Here is a 20,146-nt window from a genome sequence, read left to right on the forward strand (position 1 = left end):
AATAGATTTAAGTGGAAAAGAAATGATAAAAGAAATAGGAATTACCTAGACATCTGCTGGAACTCTCTCTATGCCAAAAATACTGATGGCACATAACCACTGAGCTTCATATCTTAGATAAGATATACAATGCAGAAAGAAGGGGAATAAAAGAGCGTCCTAGAAATTCAGAGAACAAACAATTCAAGAAAGTATCTATTGATGAGGTTCGTGCCCTTAGACTTTATATAGAAATGCATAGAGTATAGGGAAATAGTAAAAATGAAGTATTGAGGAGATCTATAAAGAATATAGCTCTGGAAGAATACAGTTTATTCAAAAGAAATTCACTAGGAAAAAAGGAGATTGAGGATATAATAGCATTATAGGTGAAGAGCCATACTTGTGTTAGAGATCATCATGGACAGCATTTAAGTGTAGTTCAGCTGAGACAGAAGCAAAATGGATTTTGTAAGCTAGCAAACACCTGGACAAAAAGTGGAAATATTTGAGAAGTTGGGAAATAGATCACAAGCCTGGCACAGAGACATGCTATAATAGTAATGGGGTATTTCAATTACCTAGACATCTGCTGAAGCTCTCTCTATGCCAAAAGCAAAGTACCTAATAATTTCTTGACTCAGTTTAATGATACCTTCATTCCTCAATATGTGAGGGATCCAAAAAATGAATTTTTGTTTTGGAACTGATTCTTACCTACAAAGAGGAAATATTTGCTGAGAAATCACAACAAATAATAATTAGCATATTGTAGGGATTGTTTCATATGTGATTTTATCTGTGTGTGGAATTCCTAATACGTAGCTTAAAGTCCATCCCAAATATAAATCATGTTTTGGGTGGATAATTAAGCTGATTCTTGAAGGCTGCTAAGGAATCTAAGAAGCAGAAATGAAGAGGAAAGTATACCTGGAAAAGGGGAACCATCATGGCAAAGACAAGAGTTGGATGGAGAAAAGGCATTCTACACAAAGTGCAGCAAGTAGCTGATTTAAAAATAGGATAAAATTATTTTATGTATGGGTATCAGCAATCTGTGGTATTAGAACACTATAAGTTACTTGTCAATAGACATGAAGGTATTATATCAGTCAAAAGCAAAAGTTGAACCAGGTTTTCCTAATCTGGCAATGTTGCTTCAGGGATATATAGGGAAGATATATGAAAAGAAGCAATGATCACAAAAAGCCAATATGGCTTCTTAAAGGACAAGCTGTTATAGTCTAAATCTCTATTTTGATAAATTTATTAGACTAATGGAAAATAGAATTGCTTACAATGTAGGTTCACTTAATTTTTTTTTTCATGAAGTACATCATGTAATTCTTGTGTAAAAGAAGATATGTCTATTGTATTATAATATATTGTAATTCATCAGAATTGGAAGTGGTAAACCCATAGAGTGGTAATTAATACTTTGAAATCATTTTAGAAAGAGGTCTTCATTGGAATGTCCTTTGACTTTCAATATTTACATTTTTTTAAAGGAACATGTGACTTTTTCCCCCAAGTTAACAGATTATATAAAGTTGGGAGGGACCACTACCATTCATGTTACAAAATAAATAACTAGAATATTGTAATAAATGCAACTATATGAAAAATAGTGATAAATATAAAGTTTTATACAGAACTAAAAATTCAATTCAGCTTCAAAAATAGTAGATGGAGGAAGTATGGCTATGTAGCAGTTTATATGGGAGGGAATATTAGGGTATGCAGGTACTACTAAAAATTCAAGATGAATAAACAATATCATATGACAGTCAAAACATTAGTGAAAATTAATAAGCCATATAGTTTCCAGAATGAAGGAGATGATAGTCCTGCTCCTCTGTCATGATTAAGACCATGGCAATCAATGCTGAGCACCAGATTTTAAAGGAGATTATTAAATTATAGGTTTATTACTTTCTATGAATGTTGTAGAAGGGAGTCTTGTTCATGTCTACAACTATCCTTTGTAAAGGGCTGAAACTGACTGGAATCAGACAACTGAGCACTTAAGGCTAATTACCAATTGGACAATAATTCTATAAGCATATGTTTGGAAAAATGGCCCTTCTCACTATTCCATGCTGGCTCCATCTTTTGGTGTATACAGATAATTGTAGAAGGGATTAAGGGGTGGAGTGAGACAAACCAGCCTCACTTTGCAGGAGGAGGAGGAGAAGGAAGATTGGTAGAGAGTTTATGGCAGTTTCATTCATCGCTTTTGCTTCTCCCCCTAGAGACCAAGGATTTTTGCGTATCCTGACTCTGGCTGTTCCTGAGGTCTCCAGGGAGCTAACCAGGGCTTCATATTTGGTGTCCACTGTATGAATCAAGGACCCTAATTACACTGAAGAAGTTCCTGGTGACCAGGAAATAGGATGAGTATTTTAACAAACAAACAAGGAACTTACTTTGTTAAGGGCTAAACTAGTAACCTTTTCTAGCTGAAATGGGGCAGATATTAGGAAAAGATTCTCCCCCACCCCCAACTTCACCCCCGTTCCCACCTCAAGAGAGTGCTATAGAAAGCATACATAGGTTGATCAAGAGACAATGTTTGCTTATAACTTGGGAGCAGATTAGTGGACTCTTGGATACATTAGAATGCACTTCCCCTTAGTTCTTCAAGTAAGAAGATATAGAGACAGATAATTGGAAACTAGTAAGAGATCAACTATATGAATATAACAATGATAAAGTCCTAATTCAAATTCTAAGGAAACATTCTATATATACACAACATAATACAATTGGCCTTAAAAAATCCTGTAAGTTATAGGAAAAAAAAAAAAAAAAGGAAATGTTTTAAGAACAGCCAGATGAGGAAGTGTGAGGAAAAAGAAGAAGACAAAAGACAGATTAATGGCAATATCACCAGAGAGCTTGAGGACCTAAGTGAACCTGAAGGGCGTGGTGAAGCCCAGCTTCAACTCCATCTATACCTAAGCAGGTTCTTGACACACCCCCATCCCCATCAACTTCACCTTTTGGGATGGAGGGAGGAGTAGTTGGAGGGGCAGTGATATCAGCAGCACCTCCCCCCACCCCCAGCAATCACCTCTATCTATGACTAGATTGCAAAAGGCACTATTTAAAGCTACAGAAGAAGGGCAGGATAGCTAATTTGAGAATAGAAATGTATCCTGTGATTCAATAGTTTAACTCCTCAGGTAAAGAAAGTAAAAGATACACTCCTTTTGATCTAGAAATCCTCAAAGACCTGAAAAAGGCTTGTTCTCTTTATGGGGCTACCTTATGTTAAGATGTTATTACAGAATTTGGCTTATGAAGTCTTCACCCTTAGGGACTGGAAATCTATAGCAAGGGTGTGCTTAGAACCTGGACAAAACTTGTTGTGGCTTTCTGAATATAATGACTCTGTAGGATACAAGCCCAATGAAATAGTCGAAGTAGAGTTAATTCTCCAATCACCTAACCAACCAATAGGTGTAGTTTCTTATGCAGACATTTCAGTACAAATTAATTATCCCATAGCAGCATATGAGCAAATTGCTTCTGCTGCTGTCAAAGCATGGGGTATTATCCCAGGTAAACAGGATAAAGGAGAGGCTTTCATAAAAATAGCACAAGGGCCAAATGAACCCTTTTCTGATTTTGTGGCATATTTGCAGACAGCTGTTACACGAATTATTGGTGAAAATGCAGCAATAGAAATTATGATAAGGCAACTTGCTAAAGAAAATGCTTATAAGGTTTGTAGAAGAATTACACTAGGACTACACAAGGATGCTCCTTTAGAGGAGATCATAAGATGCTGTGCCATAGTGGGCACAAATACTTTTTTTTAGCTAGGCTATGATGCAAACTTCCCAAGATCCGAACATAGGACAGGGTCCCTTTTGGCAAGAGACTTCCAGAGAAACTCATCAATACTTTCAATGTGGTAAAGTAGGGCATCTGAAAGCTCAATGTTGGCATAGAGACAGAGTGAGAAAACAGGGTAGAAAAACAAACTCCAAAACCCCATGCCCCAAATGCAACAGAGGCTTCCATTGGGTATCAGAATGTAGACTGATTCAGGGAAACAGGATGAGGGGCCCAGCCCCAGGGCCCCAAACAAAAAATCATTGGGGCATGATGGCAGCTGATGCTACACTCAGAGAGTGTCTAGAAGTTCAGTACCCAGACATGACCAATCAGCCAGGAAGCCATCTGATGGGAGAAAGGGATTACAATTGGGGAGAATAAAGTTGTATGTAGCTGGGACAACTGAGATATCCCCTGGAGAAGTGAAATCTGTTCCACTCCAACCTATGGATCCCTTGCCTCCAGGCACAGTAGGCTTGACCATTTTACCTCCAGAGGATACTTACAAAACAGTGTCAATCCATACACGGATGTGGGAAACTGGGGAATGTATGGATAATATCCCAGTTGACAATGGGTGACTTATCAACCAGGAAAAGTAGTGGCATCAAGTTTACTGATACAGATTCCTAATAAGCAATCTGGTGACAGTCACCCAGATTCTGACTCCAAGCAACATAATCCAGGAATATACTAGACAGCAGCTGTGGCAGCTGACCATCCTATGCTCACTCTCTAGATAAATGGCATACCATTAGTAGGATTGGTAGTCATAGACTTTTGAAGGCGAAACAGGAGTTTTACTCCTTTTATAGTTGAAAAAATACCCATCAATCTGTGGGAAAGAGACATTTTACAACAACTAGGATTAAAAATGAGTATTTATGTTTTTTTAGGTTGCTGTTGAAGGCCTGCCAACACTTTCACCTGTTTCTATCCAATGGAAAACTGATACACCAGTGAGGATAGCACAGTGGCCCTTAACTAGCAATAAAATTCAGGCCTTATTAGACATAGTAAAGGAACAACTTGACCAAGGATACTTACAACCTTCTCTAAGTCCTTGGAAGTCTCCAGTATTTGTTGTAAGAAAGAAAAAGAAATCTAGAAAATAGAGGATATTAACTGATTTAAGAAGGTAAATGAATAGATGGAAATTATGGGAACTCTTCAGCCTGGACTTCCATCTCCTACTCAATTGCCTGGAGAATGGCCTCTATGGTTTATAGACATTAAGAATTGTTTCTATTTTATCCCTCTAGATAAGGAGGATATGAAAAATTTTGCCTTTTAAATACCCAGCATTAACTTAGCTGAGCCTTATAAAATATATGAATGTACAGTTTTCCACAGGGAATGAAAAACAGCCCTACTATGTGTCAAATGTATGTTGCTATTGCTCTTACTCCAGTAAGAAAAGCATTTTCAAAAATAATGTTATTACGTTACATGGATGATATATTGGGATGTGCACCTGAAGAACAAATGTTACAAACATGTCTACAAAAGACCATGGAAACACTAAGGAACTACAAATTGCACATAGCTCCAGAAAAAATTCAAAGACATGCTCCTTTTTAATATTTAGGATATAAAGTATATCCTAAGGTGCTTCCAGTACAAAAACTTTCCTTAAGAACAGAGAAGCTAAACACCTGAAATGACTTTCAGAAATTGATAGGAAATACCCAATGGATGCATCCAGTTTTAGTTTTGACTACCTATCAATTGCAACCAGATTATTACATAATTCGCAATGGATTTTTGAAGAAAAGATTTCTAAAGTTCCTCTTAAAGGACCAAATATTTTTATGGATGCATCCAAATATAATATTTGTTCTGTATACTCTTATGACTTAACTATAAAGAGAGTAATCAGAACTTCTTTTCAGTCCACTCAGCAGAATGAATTGTATGCAATCATTCTAGCTCTTACTTATTATACAAGAGATATAAATATAATACCTGATTTGGCCTATTCAGTAGGTTGCAACATGCTATCATTGCATTTGCTATTGCCAATCTTTCCTAATTCCCAGGGTGTCAGAGTATCTCTGGCCACTGACCTTTGTAGTGTCAACTAATTCTACTGACTCACCTCCTCTGAGGCTTTCAGAGATCTCTAGCCACGATTTCTTAAATGGTAGTTTAATAACCAATAGTGTGCTCAAGAACAGCCATGTGCAAACTTAAAGCCTTTATTATACCTGCTCATATAATGTCCTTACTTGTTAACTCCCTAGTGAACACCTGGTCTGAATACCCACATGTTCACTAACAAGTCCCTTACCTCTCTCAGCTATCCATCCACTCAGCTCAGCTACCTACCGATAAAGAGAGTGACCTGCTGCCTGCAGGGGGCTTAAAAAGGATCTGTAAGGTCACACACACAGCCAGTCAGAGAGAGAGCCGTCTCCCATTACAAAGCTATGTCAATATGGCCAGATTCTCACCCATGGGACAGTCCTTACCCACAGGAATTACTTCTGGGCCACTCAAATCTCCTGTTGCACTGTGGTGGCCCATTTAAAGTACTCTTACAAGTATGTATGGTACAATGTATTGCCACATCCCAAATAAAATTTGTAGCTTCCAATTTATATCAGCTCTTTCAGGAACTTTAAGAGCAAGTGAGAAAGCATCCAGGTAAGACATATCTTGCATGTCCACTCTCATAGTGGACTTCCAGGTTCTATTTTTGATGGTAATTCAAAGGCAGATAGCCCTCTAACCACGTTGGCCAATACTCCTTTATTTCAAGAAGCCCAAGAATCTCATTCTAAATGTCAACAGGCTTCTCAAGCTTTACATTTACAATTTGAAATAACAAGAGAGGAAGCTAGGAGTATGGTAAAAGCTGTCCAGCTTGCTTTCTTTTTCATACTCCTATGCTCCCTCCAGGGAAGAACTATCATGGTTTGAGACCCATTGAAATTTGGCAAATGGATGTGACCCATTATAAATCTTTTGGTTGTCTGTCTTTTATCCCTGTTGTGGTAGACACTTTTCAGGATTCACTTTTGCAATTCTAGCAGCAAAAGAGACAGCCCATGTGGTCACTGAATTCCTTATACAAGCATTTGCAATTATGGGTGTGCCACAAGCAATAAAAACAGATAATGGATTTGCATATATGTCTAAACATTTTGCACACTTTTGTGCACAGTATAAGATTTTACACACCACTGGCATACCCTTTCATCCTCAAGGACAGGCAATAGAAGAGAGGAGAAAGAGAGACATTAAGATGCTCCTCCAAAGACAAAAGAAAGGGGAAGCCACAGGTAACCCTAGAGAACTTCTAAATTTAGCTTTTTATACTATGAACTTCTTGATTTTTTGACAAAGATGCACTGGCTCCGGCAGACAGGTTTTATAAACCACCGGAAGGGCAGTGTCCAGTGTGAGCAGCTCCACTATCTTTAAATAATCACCAGGTGATGTGGAGAGAACTAGAAAGTGGTGAATGGAAGGGACCAGATAGGTTAACTGCTTGGGAGAGAGGGGTTGCTTGTATCTCTACAGATGGAGAAGGAATCAGATGGGTGCCAACAAGCTGTATTTGCCTAGTCCAGGAGCAGACCCTTGAAACGAAGGAGAAGACCCAAGAGACATCGGGTAGTTCCATCACTGATTGTGCTCGTCACTGAAAGGGCCTGGCAGTTATGGCAATTGACACATGAACATCAAAAGTTGTTGTACTTCAAAACCCTCAGGAATCATTGGATTTTCTGAGAAATGATAAGACTGTTGCAGGACTTCAAAATCTGCAGGAACCATTGGATTCCCTAACACATAAAAGACTGTTGCAGGACTTCAAAAACTTCCAGGGATCATTGGATTCCCTGACATGTGAAGCAATGGACAATAGATTGGTTTTGGACTATCTCTTGGCTGCTGAAGGAGGTGTATATGTGACTGCTGTTTACATACCCTCCTAGGACTTCTGGAAATCTTTTACAACACCATGTCGATTTATATTGTTTGTTACATCACTACACCATGTTGAGTCTGCACTGGCTGTGGAGAGAATCATCACTGCTAGTCTGTGTTTTATTGCTATGTGCTTGTGTAATAACTCCCATACTGATGGGTTTGTGCATACCTGTTTCTAGGAAGACCCTTCAGCCCAGAAACCCGCTAACAATATCTGGCTTGACTCCCCATTTTCCTTTGGTGCTTTTCACCTCCCTTCCTGAGAAGTTGGGGGGAGGGTGTGATCACCTCCTTTTTTCGGTGTTTTCACCTCCATTCCTGAGAAGTCAGGGAGGGTGTGATCACTTACTTTTAGGGGTTCTCACCTCCCTGAGAAGTCAGGGATGACATGACCACCTGTGTTCTAAAACAAAAGAAAGCAGGAGATATAAAGGACTGAAACACTGAACAGGTGCACTGGAATCAGACAACCAAACACTTAAGGCTAATTACCTATTGGACAACAACTCAATTAGCATATGTTTGGAAATGGCCCTTCTCACTATTCCATGCTAGCTCCATTTTGGTATATACAGATAATTGTAGGAGGGATTAGGGGGTGGAGAGAGACAAACCAGACTCACTTTGCAGGAGAACAAGGAGAAGGAAGGTTGGTGGAGAGCTTATGGCAGTTTCGTCTATCTCACTTACTTCTGCCCCCTAAAGACCAAGGACTTTTGCTTATCCTGACTCTGGCTGATCCTGAGGCCTTCAGAGAGTTAGCCTGGAGTTTACAATCCTTGAATAAAGTTGCTGATTAGCTTTATTTTAAACTCACTGTGCAACAGTTCAGCTATCTCAGAATCGTCTGCCTTGTCCTGTTCCCCATGTTCTGGACTTCAATACCATGTCTCTTGTATAGTTGGCTCATCCTCAACCTTTGCTCTTCAAGAATACTTATCCTATTATCTTTCCAAATCAATAGCCAATGAGATCAAGGAACTAATCATGACTGGAAATACGATATACAATGTTGGGTCCAGTGGCATGATATTGACTTTCTCAGCTGTTCCTATCGAAGCTGTGTGGACGCAGTCATCAAGATCCACATGAAGATGATTTGGCACTTTCTGTGCTGTAGAAGATAACATTTCTCAGGGAAATATCAGTTTGCCTCTTTTCAAACATAGAGAACAAGAGCTATGATTGTGTGGAGACCAATAAATGAAAGACTGCTGACAAAATGATTTAATACCGGCTGTGTAAAGTGTCAATTATTAAATGTTTCATACCCAGTGATAAGGACAGGAAAAGATGAATTACCACTTCAATGACACATTAGAAAATATGCTCAGCTGAGCTGAGGAACCTGAATTGTCAAGTTAGAAATGACCCCATTAGAGTAGAAAGAATCATTGGAAAAAGAGAGAACCAAAGAACACCATGAGTTACTTTGAATGACAGTAGGAGAGGTTATCCTTGCTATTGCTGGCAGATTTAGTAGAGAACTCACCACATATTCTGATATCACACACCTATAAGATGATATGAATGTTGTCTGGTAAACTCTCTAAGACACTAAACACCTCTTCCTGAGAGATGTGAAGGAGCACCTGATAGGAAACAACAAATCATTAGATTTTACAGGAGAAATAGGGATGTATGCACATAAACATTTTCTCCTAAATTTCAATGGCATATATTAAATATTATTCAGCTAAAGAATCAATATGCTTCTAATATTTTTATATATGTAGCTTTTGGGGGAGTACTGGAGGATTACATATATAACAGGGTCAGTAGCCTCATTAGAGTAGCTGTAAACTCTTTTCTTTCTTTTAACACTACTCCCAATGATTTCAGTCAATGACAAATTTAAAAACATTTTAATGGGTAAAATAAATTTCTCGCTAACAAATTACCCCTGTGTGTATGTGTGTGTGTGTTTATATGTGTGTGTGTGTGTGTTCCATACAACAGAACAAAATAGTTTGAGGCAAAAGTTTCATTGAGAGTCTTCATAGACCATGACAAATTGTCATTTCCCTTCTATTAAGTACCAGTTTCACTCCTTTCCCTGAACTCTATGGAAACAGTAGAATGTATTTTTGACTGGATGAGGAATGTTTGTTATTTCTTTTTTATCCCTAGCACCTGACAGAGGCCCAGGCCCATAGTTGGGGTTAATAAATGCTTGTCACGATTGACCTTTAACAAGTCCCTATAAATCTTACAACTTTATGGGTTGTGCCTGAAATTATTGTGAAGTCATAGTTAATCTTCCCTATTGATTTTAAATTGAAATATGGAGAAAAAAAGGAAAATAGATCTTAGAAATAAAATGTAGAGAAAATCATAATGTAAATAACAAATGTCTCCTCAGTATGCTTATTTTTGCAAAGAACAGATATTTTCAACTACCTAAATCAAGAATTGCTATGAATATAATATACATATGTATTTCCATGTATTCAACACAGTTTTAGCAACATCTCCCTTTAACTTCCTCTGGGAACAATAAGCCTGACACATCTTAAGATATTTTAAAAATAGGTCGTGTTAGTCTACCCTATTAAATAGCAGCCATACTTCATTTCAGTGTATTTCAGTGATAGCTCTACATATCTTGGTCAACAATTCATTATGAAAAAAGAGACTTAGAATATGTCTCCATGTTCATTTGACAGCACAATATATCATGTTGCTGCATTGTATTATGGAAAGTCAAAAAATATGGGGCTTGAATCTAATTCACTTTTCCCTGTGTCTTTAGGCAGAGAAGAATCAGAGGAACAATGTAAACATAGCAATGAAATTCTGCCTTTCTGACCATTCAGCACCTCCAAAACCATCCTTAAATAGTTTGAGATAAATATTGCCTTTCTTGGGTGAAAATTCTTGACCAAATCCCAAAAAGAACCAGTTCTAAATCAAGGTAAATAAAATTTTGTACATTATACATACATTGTACAATTCTTACCCCTGGAATACATTAATGGACATTTTATTATTTTTGTGATTAAATGTGAAGTGAACAAAGTATTAGATCTTAATCTATTTTCTGAATAGCAACAGTTTTCTTCTTACTATCTAATGAAATATAATCCATTCCATCAAGAATTTATTGTTTTTAGTCTGGAATACACATTGTGTGAAATGTGGGAATATAAAGAGAAAAAGGAACATCATTTCTTCCCTTAAGAAATATATATTGTACTGCTATTTTCACATTTTCACAAATATGTAAATCTAGGTATGTGATAATTTTAAATAGAAAACATATTTAAAAGTATGGTAATCAATAAGGTTCCTTCATAGTTGGTGGTACAAAAATTAAACTTTTCGATCCAAAAGTCAGAACTGACAGGTAATGCACTATGGGCAGAGGGGAAATTCCTGTACAAAGTTGAGTAGCAGGAAATGGAATATAAATTTACAACAAAACTGTCTTGAGAGGGAAAAAAAAAAAACAAACAACAATATATTAATGAGAATAATACATAGCAAAACTTGAAATAGAAGATAGGTTGAAACTATTAGGGAAAGTATTAGTGAAGTAATTATGTAAAATGACAAGTTTTCTAGAAATTCTCAACCATAAAGAAAGACTTGTGGACAAGATCACTGCTTTCTTCTCTAGATTTTGACTAGAAAGTCAAAGTAAGCTGTTGAGAATATTTTGACTATGGAAAGCTGTCAGTCCTCATGGTGATGAAATATTAGGTAATTAGCTTATCCTGGGGGATGCATGGTATTCTATGCAATTGAAACCAAGCTAAACCATTTTTGGAAAATGGAGTCATACTTTTCTGACTCCAAGTCTAAGACTCTAATCAAGTTATGTATTAGTTGCCAACTACTTTTGGGGGGGTGTTAAAGGTCTTTTTAGGGAAACTGACTGACTGGCAAGATTACTCACACTTAAAGAAAATAGCAGCACCCAATGGGGACCTGATCCCACAATGTAAATGAAATTTTGAATAGTGGCCCTATACTTTCTGCATCTAGTGAAAAGTCCTTGTTTTTCCCTTGGTCAGTTAAACTATAGGATTTTATTTTTAACATAGTTGATGAATGCATAATACAATTCTTTCAGAAATCAGGCTGTCTACACAAAGAACTGTTAATGTTGAGTCAATCACAGTGTATTAGGGTGGAATAGTTGACCCAGTACAGATACAAAGTGGCTAGAATAGAACTGAATTATAAAAATTTGATTGAGTCATCAAAATCATTTATACAATTTCTAGAAAAGGAATGGATTAAATCTCAATTAATTTAGTAGAATAATAATAGGCTTTTTTGTAAGACTGGGTTAAGCTCATTGATGGAAGCAAAAGCATAAGAAACCATAGCAATAGTTGTAAAGTTTTATAATTTCAGAAAAACAATGGGCCATGGCAGCAATCAAAATCTGTGATTAGGAAGAAGTTATCCCCTGATACCTTCATTATATGTTCACACTTAATCCTTGGCAATAATATGAAAACCACTATTTTCATCCTAAGAAACTAAAAATTAAAGTACAATTATAGAACTGACTAAATGAGACACTTAGAGGACATTGCTGATGTTACTTTTAATGCATTCAATAAAGAGCAGCTTGAAGTATTAAGAGCTAAAGATTTGAAAGTTAAGATCTTCCTTCTGCCTCTTAACTCATTGACTAATCACTTTGTCAATGAATGTTAAATAACCTTGAATAATAACACATAATTTTTTTTTCTGCCATTGGGAAAACAGATGGGGTAATGGATGGAGTAGATTGATAAGAGTGGTACTGATTGGAAAGTAACCTGCAACCCTAGCCTTTTTATCCTAAGTTAGATAATTAAAAATTATGTAAACTATAAAGTTCAATATATTCTTATTCTCACTTTCTTCAGGCTCCCAGGTCAAGGTCAATTAAACCTCAAAGAATATACCTGCTGTATAGATGACTAAGATTATGAATAGTTCACATTCTTTTCTTCTACTTGTCTTCTCTGATGGTATGCCACAATAAAAACCAGAATCCATATATCAGATTGGTCCATGGCTATTTATATTTTTGACATAGTCTTCTGATTGAATTCTGGAAAATCAATTAAAAGAGGGATATGAAGCATCATTTCCTTTTGGAGGCCTTTTCTTGTTTACTTCACTCGTTAGCGTGTTCTTGTGCCCAATTACATTAAATTTAGTTTGCATCTCCTTATATATGTATATGCTATTCTGTCCTGTTGAAATTTAAGGTCCTTGATGGCAAGAATTCCTTTTGTTGTTGTTGTTGTTGCTATATCTCCAAAGTCTGTCGCACAGAAAACTTTTAGTAATTATTTATTGAAAGAATGGATAAATGAATGAATAAATTTATATCATTAAAGAGCATAAACAAGATAGAGACGATTCACTAAATGTGTTTTGTTGTTTTTGTTGTTGTTCCCTATTGAAAGTAATTTTCTTTATAGCAATGAAAAGTTAAAGTGCTTCTAACCTGAGAAAACAGATGACTACCATGGTGTAGTAGAAGCAGTAAATGGCTGTTTGCAAAATGCAGTGCATAGATTCCTTTTGTGGAACAGAAGCAGACATTAATCAGTCCTTCTACATAGCTTGGAGTGCCTTTTTTAATTATCAAAATGGGCATTTGCACCACTCCCATTTTAATACCATAAATGTATTGTAGAAGTATGACTTTAAGTAAAAAAAAGTTTCAAAAAATAATTTTCTGTTCATGTGAAATTAAATATTTTTATTTGACATAATTGATGCCAGAGGCACAAAGAAAATATACCAGTAATATAACATATGAATAAAAACGCAAACAAATATCTTGAAGAACTTCACCCAAAGAAATGTTCTCTCAAAGCCACTACATATATATCAATATATATGTAAACTATTAAGACAAACAAACAAAAAAAACAACAACAACAAAAAAACATCAAATTTTTCTTTCCTAAGTTTGTGGGCAGGAATTAACTTTCTATGTTTCCTTTCAATTTTTTTTTTTTTTTCTTAGAAGTAACTTTTCTCCTGGGGCCTGCCTTCAACTCCCATATAGCTACAGGCTAATGAACAATCCTTCAAGGTCTAATAAGGCATTTCTTTTAAATTTATATTGAGAAACTTAAAGCCTTATTAAGTTTTTTTCCCCTTGAGATTTTGCTAGCCTTGTTTTTACTGGCATTGCCATTTAAATCAGGTTTCCTTTACTGCTGCTCCATTTTAAAATGGGGCTATATTATAATCAAATGAGGCTAAGTACAGACATGAATATTCCCAAATGAATCTTTATCTTCAGTCAAAGACAAGACTCCATAATTATGAAAATATTTATTTTGGTTCAGGTAAAATTCCTTGAGAAAGAAATTAAGGAGGGGCACATTAATGATTTTAACAATTGCTGTCCCACAGTCATTCAAAAATCCATGATTTGTTTGATTAATTCATTCTTCTTTCTTCACTAGAGACAACTCACTCCCCAACACAAACAAAAATCAGTGTTTCCTTAACTATTGGCCGTTTCTGTTTTAAAATTTCAATTTCCAAAGATAATTGTTCCCTAGACTGGGAGCTCAGTAGTAAAAATTTGGGATGGATGATTTGGGATTGTGCCCTCATTTTCTTCATTTCTTCCTAACATCTGACAGTGATAAAACTGATGAAGTCATAAACCTACATTTACCATCCTAGATTTCATTCCTGAAATTCCATTTTTATATCAACAAGATCTTGACAACAACTTCTATTGGTTGTTTCAGTCATATTTTTTTTTTAGCATAATCAAACCATTTTCCCAAATCTTATTTCTATCATGGTAGCTACAAGTCATCCAGATTCATAAGCACCTATTTCCCTCCTTCTTTACCCTACCTTTCACATCCATTCAGAGACAAATCCTATTAATAGTACTTTCATAAAGTCACTTATTAATGTTTCATTTTCCTCACTAATATGGTAACCATGTTCATTCATGACTTCAGTATCACTAGCCTTGACTATTATAAAGACTCCTAATTGGTTTTCTTGCCTATTGATCACTCCCAATATGTCATTCACACACAATGGCTGAAATAATCTTTGTAAAATACAAGTCTATCCATGTCACTTCTCCAAAACCAATCTTCAGTGATTCCCTCATGTCCTTTCCAGGATATGTCTGATCTAAATTTTTAAAAACTTCTCATTTTTTCTTCCTCATCCTCAACAAACATTTGTTAATTATTTTTTTGTCTCAATATATATACATATATTAAGTGATACAAATTAAAGGAGAAGTTATAAATATAGTCCCTGTCTTTCTATTTTAATGGGGGAACCAACATGCAAACAACTATGTAGTGAAAGACAAATGTAAAAGTGAAATAGTCTTAGATGGAAGGCACTAATGGGGTGGGTGTGTGTGTGGGTGGGTGGGTGTGGGTGTGGTGTGGTGAAGTGTTTGAAGAGCATGGGATAAGAAAGATATAAAAAACACCTTTTGTAAAAAGTAAGCTTTAAGCTAAATTTTGAAGGAAGCCAAGATATCCAAGAAGCAGATGTGAGTAGTGAGAGCATAGCTGAGTTGGCAATGGGACAACATATAAGAAGAAATGGATTTAGGAACTGAAAGATTCTAAGTGAAGAATGGCTAGAAGGCAACAATTGTTGGATCCCAGAATACTCAGAGGAGAATTAAGAAGAATTGAAATGTAGCAAGGGTCTGATTATATCATCTATCTATGTTTCAATAAAATCATTATACTAAGAGATTTCCAACTTGATAGATTTCCTCCCATATCTGTATATTTGCCTTAGAGATCTCCCACACATAGAGAAAGCATTTCCTCCCTTTCTGAGTCTCTGAAAATCCTTAGCTTCAAGTCTTAATTCAAGTAAAACCTTTTCCATGAAGATTTCTACTATTGTACCAATGGTCATAGCTCTCTTCTCCCTCAAAATACTTTGTCTTCATCTATATATCTGATATTATCCCTCCTTTCAACAGAATGTAAACTTTTAAAGGCAGATATTTTTAGTTTTATCTTCATATCCCAAGTGTGTATACAAGTATGTAATACATAATTGACAAATTAAATTGTTTATATATTTTGTCACATGTACTATAATTCTCAAATTCTGAAGGATTGGATTAATTCCTAGTACAATAATTTGGGCATGGTAAGCAATTAATAGTTGTTGCATGAATGAATGAGATCCAAAGGCCTAAGTTTTCCCATTGATAAAATTAAGGTGTAGGAATATAACTCATGTGGTCATTTCTGAAAAGTTTTTCAGTATAGTAGAGAGCTGTTCATTTCCTCTCATAGTAATAAGGTAACTTATAGATGACATATAATGAATCTGCTGAATTTTACATCTGATGGGAAAGGGTGGTCTAGATGTACAATGTCTAATATGAAAAATATATTTTTATACAAACATTTATTTTAAAAGAACAGTTGGATGAAAGTGGGGGCAATAGCTATATATAAAACATACATCTATTAAAATTCAGAAATATTGTGTGTAGGAGGACAATTCAGTTATTCTTAGGTATGCAATTACTGTATTCATGTTTCTCAATGTCTGTAATCATTGGAGAAAATCTAAGATCATTTTGGGTATACTTTGGTGGGTTTTAGTGTATGTGTTTTTGAATAAGCAATCAGTGAAGCCCCCGAATATATTTCTTGACAATATTGTAATGGCAGATATATGCATATCTTTATGTTGTATACATAAATATATACACTATATATATATACATATTCACATATAAATATGTGTAGATATATAATGCATAGACATTACCTTATCTGTAAAACTGTTATATGGTCCATCAGGGAACAGCAACATAGTGAGGTGGATCATATGCAAACAGGCAGTCCTTGCAATTTTCATTTTCTATGATGAGTTCCTGTAAACAAAGATTTTGTTTTGCTATAAAAATGATGTTATAATTTGAGTTACTATTCTTAACCAAGAATTAAGTATTAAATAAATCATATATATGATCAACAACATATTAAAAGGGTAAATATAAAATAATTATTTTGTGTGACCATCCTGTTAAAAAAACAAACAAACCTGATTATTGACTTTCTGCAATATGAAAGAATCAGAAGATCTGGATTAGAAACTTGCCTCGGTATTGATTATGGGACTGAGGACAAATCACCTAATTTATAAGCTTCAATTTATTTTTATGTGAAATGGGAATAATTTTAGTACCTCACAGTTTATGATGAATCATGTAAGATAATATATGTAAAGTACTTTGAAAACTTTAAAACTCCAATTATGTATAGGGAGGGAGAGAAGACAAGAAGAAAACTAGACAGAGGCAACTGTATAACAAATATAACATAACATAATATAAATTCTATAAAAGAGATGAAGGAATGGAAAGACTTTATGAAGTCAATTGTGATATTAGAGGAAGCAATATTTTACAGTGATTTATGTAAAAACTAGATCCCACAGATCTATGGGATAGATTGGAAAAAAATTCAGCCAATTATTTCTAAACATTTTTTCAGTAAATTAAAAAATAGGCCCATAATAGAAGGAGGAGTTACTATTGAGAGAAGATATGTACCTGAGAAGAACCGTATCATAGGCTTTGGAAAGATACTTTTAGGGTAGATCGAGAATGAATAAGAAAAAGAAAGTTAAAGAGCAACTGAAGACAAAGGTATAAAATTTGAAGATATCTATATCACAGAAAACAAGATTTGGCAATTCAAAAACCTTTGATCCTTGTGGGGAGTGAAGTTTCATTAAAATGTCAGAAGTCAAATTACAAGAGCTTAAGGAAGAAGCAGAACACTGCTTATTTTACTTTAGAGAAATAGACTGATAAAGGTGAGGAAATAGAAAAGATGACAAGATGAGGAAGCATTAGGATCAAAGGAAGAGGTTATTTTGTAGTGCTTCACTTTAAGAGAGGAAAAAATATAATACATTCTTTGCTGTTGTGTCATAAGTGACTCTTTATGACCTCATTTGGAATTTTCTTAACAAAAATGGTGGTTTGCTTTATTAACTGAGGCAGAGTTAAGCAACTTGCCTGGGATCACACATCTAAAAAGTATGTAAGGCCAGATTTGAAATCTTCCTCACTTCAAACCCTCACTTTATATACTGTACCAATCTGAACACATGTGTAAGTAGGAGCTACAAAGTAGGGAGGATTGAAAGTTAGAAAGAAATAGGAAATGTTCAATGGGACAGCCTTCCAGAGTTGGTGTGAAATAATAAATCCAAAAAAACAACTTATATCTTTACTAATTCTTTCTGAATGGTTTGATGTTTCAGAATATGAGTTTTCTTTCTAAGTTTCTGAGATGACAAAACAGTACATTGAGAAAATGGGATTGAGCATTGTATGGAATGTAAGAAGTGGTAGTAAATAAAATGATGTTTTTTAATTGGCACATATTTATGAATTTATAGTGGAAGCACTATGGATTCATGAATTCCTCCCAGCTGTGCTAGGTATTCAGGCAATAGAAGATGGTTAAAGATATGGTGCTAGGGCTGAGTGAAACCAGTGCAGAAATAAAAGTAAAATATATGGTTGGGTTGGTTGTCTTTTGATTACTACGAGAAGGGAAAAAATGAGACTACAACAGAGTTGAGAGAGTGTGAAAATATAGATTAGAATCTGAAAAAAAACAAAGTTTAAGTTAAATAGGAAAGTTTAGGATAATGATATAGAGAGACTTTGGATTAACTCTCAACACACATTCACTAGCAGGTCAGATTCTTAGACCTAGGTTGACTTTCTCCACTTTGGGTTTCAAAAGTACCTCTGAAGGGATAGATTTATTGTTTTCTATAGTCTTATATGTTCTCCAATATTCCAATATTAATTTCCAGTGGTTAGAGACCGTGCTTCATTTTACTAATCGTATAGCAAAGTTTAGATGATTCATCATTCCAATTCTAATACTGGATGATAACCATGTAAGGTTTGCTTTGATCATTTTAGATTTCAGACTTTGGTTCCCTGAACCCAAAATCTTGTAATATGAATGCTAATCTTAATATTAACTTGAGGAAAAATAAAATGCTATTAAAATTAATGCTATTTAAAAAAAAAATCAGAATAAAATACATAATCCTGTTTCACTCCACTGGTGACTAGGACTATGTGTGAACCCTGTTCATAATCTATAACTTATATAAACATTGCATCATGGAACTTACATGCAATAGTGATGAACCCTAGAAAACCAAATTTTTGACATGATTTTCCATGGACCCTCTTATTGATAGGATTGATTGATTAAAAAAAACAAAATTAAACAAAACAAACAAACAAACCAAAAAAACTCTTTCAAGAATCCTATTGGCAACAAATTTGTGTGTGTGTGTGTGTGTGTGTGTGTGTGTGTGTGTGAGAGAGAGAGAGAGAGAGAGAGAGAGAGAGAGAGAGAGAGAGAGAAACCCCTCAGTTTTTATCGCAATATAACCTATTTCCTTTTCCTATATAGATGGACAAAAGAGCTATCCTTGATCTCCTGAGGGATAACCTCATGACATTCAAAATCTTTTTCTTCAATTGGATTTTCTGCAAGAGAGGGATTGACTGTAACCTGAGGTAAATTTAGCACCATGCTTGACATATGATAGACAATTAATATTTATTGAGTTTTGACCATTGACTCTTTCATTTACCTTTATATAACACTGAAAAATAATTTCTCTTCCCTGATACTGTTTCCTCATTTATAAAATGAGAATATTAAGAGTTATCCTGTATCATAGGATTCCTACGAAAGATTGCTCTTAAAACCTGAAAATCATGGTTTTTCATTGTTGTTGTTGTTGTTTTAATATGCTCCAAATTTAACCATGATACAATATGTTTAATACAAAGTCTACTGGCATTATTCAAATCCTATCTTTTCTTTTCACTAAATTCATCTTGTAGATTGAATATATATTAATAGAATGATTTTTTTAAAAGTAAAGAACTGAAGATTTTCCCCTCAGAAATAACCGATAGGAGAGGAGGACATTGGGAGGATGGAGATATAATTTGGTTCCAAATTGATAGTTTTTAAAAGACAGAGAAGAGATAAGAAAAACTGCAGCTCAAACTCTTTGCAGTGATACATGATAGATGATAGTACCTTGCTTTGGTAAGTTGGGGATGGATTAAAATATTAAAAAAGCATTCAACATTAGCTAAAGCACCATAATACAAGTGAAATTCTACTGTTAATGCATCATTAAATAATTTGGTACATCTGATTTATAGGTACAAATATACTACATGGTGTCAAACAGTGCTGCATAATAAATGATTTCACAAAAAAATACTATTGTAATGTGTTCTAATCAATTTTCAGAGTTTTAGTATAATATCTATCAGATGAATGGAGACATCTTTGTTACTGTTGTTAGTTGTTTTGTTTTTGTTTTTTCTTAGAGC

The 20,146-nt window shown here is 35.0% G+C and overlaps 2 long non-coding RNA genes across 2 annotated transcripts in view; one reads left to right on the forward strand and one right to left on the reverse strand.

The window, feature by feature from the left end:
* LOC141545715 (uncharacterized) overlaps nt 1–17,635 on the reverse strand; it is a 118,850-nt gene extending 101,215 nt beyond the window's left edge. The window contains exons 1-3 of the long non-coding RNA XR_012483124.1: nt 17,303–17,635; nt 16,516–16,621; nt 12,663–12,811 (exon numbers count right to left, since the gene is read on the reverse strand). This is a non-coding gene — a long non-coding RNA (uncharacterized LOC141545715). The remainder of the gene's footprint in view (nt 1–12,662; nt 12,812–16,515; nt 16,622–17,302) is intronic.
* Nucleotides 17,636–17,774: 139 nt separating this feature from the next.
* The window catches only part of LOC141547815 (uncharacterized), a 53,704-nt gene continuing 51,332 nt past the window's right edge, over nt 17,775–20,146 (forward strand). Inside the window, exons 1-2 of the long non-coding RNA XR_012483636.1 lie at nt 17,775–17,794; nt 19,203–19,309. This is a non-coding gene — a long non-coding RNA (uncharacterized LOC141547815). The remainder of the gene's footprint in view (nt 17,795–19,202; nt 19,310–20,146) is intronic.

The sequence above is a fragment of the Sminthopsis crassicaudata genome, chromosome 6 (assembly GCF_048593235.1).
Source record: "Sminthopsis crassicaudata isolate SCR6 chromosome 6, ASM4859323v1, whole genome shotgun sequence".
Taxonomy (NCBI): Eukaryota; Metazoa; Chordata; class Mammalia; order Dasyuromorphia; family Dasyuridae; genus Sminthopsis; species Sminthopsis crassicaudata.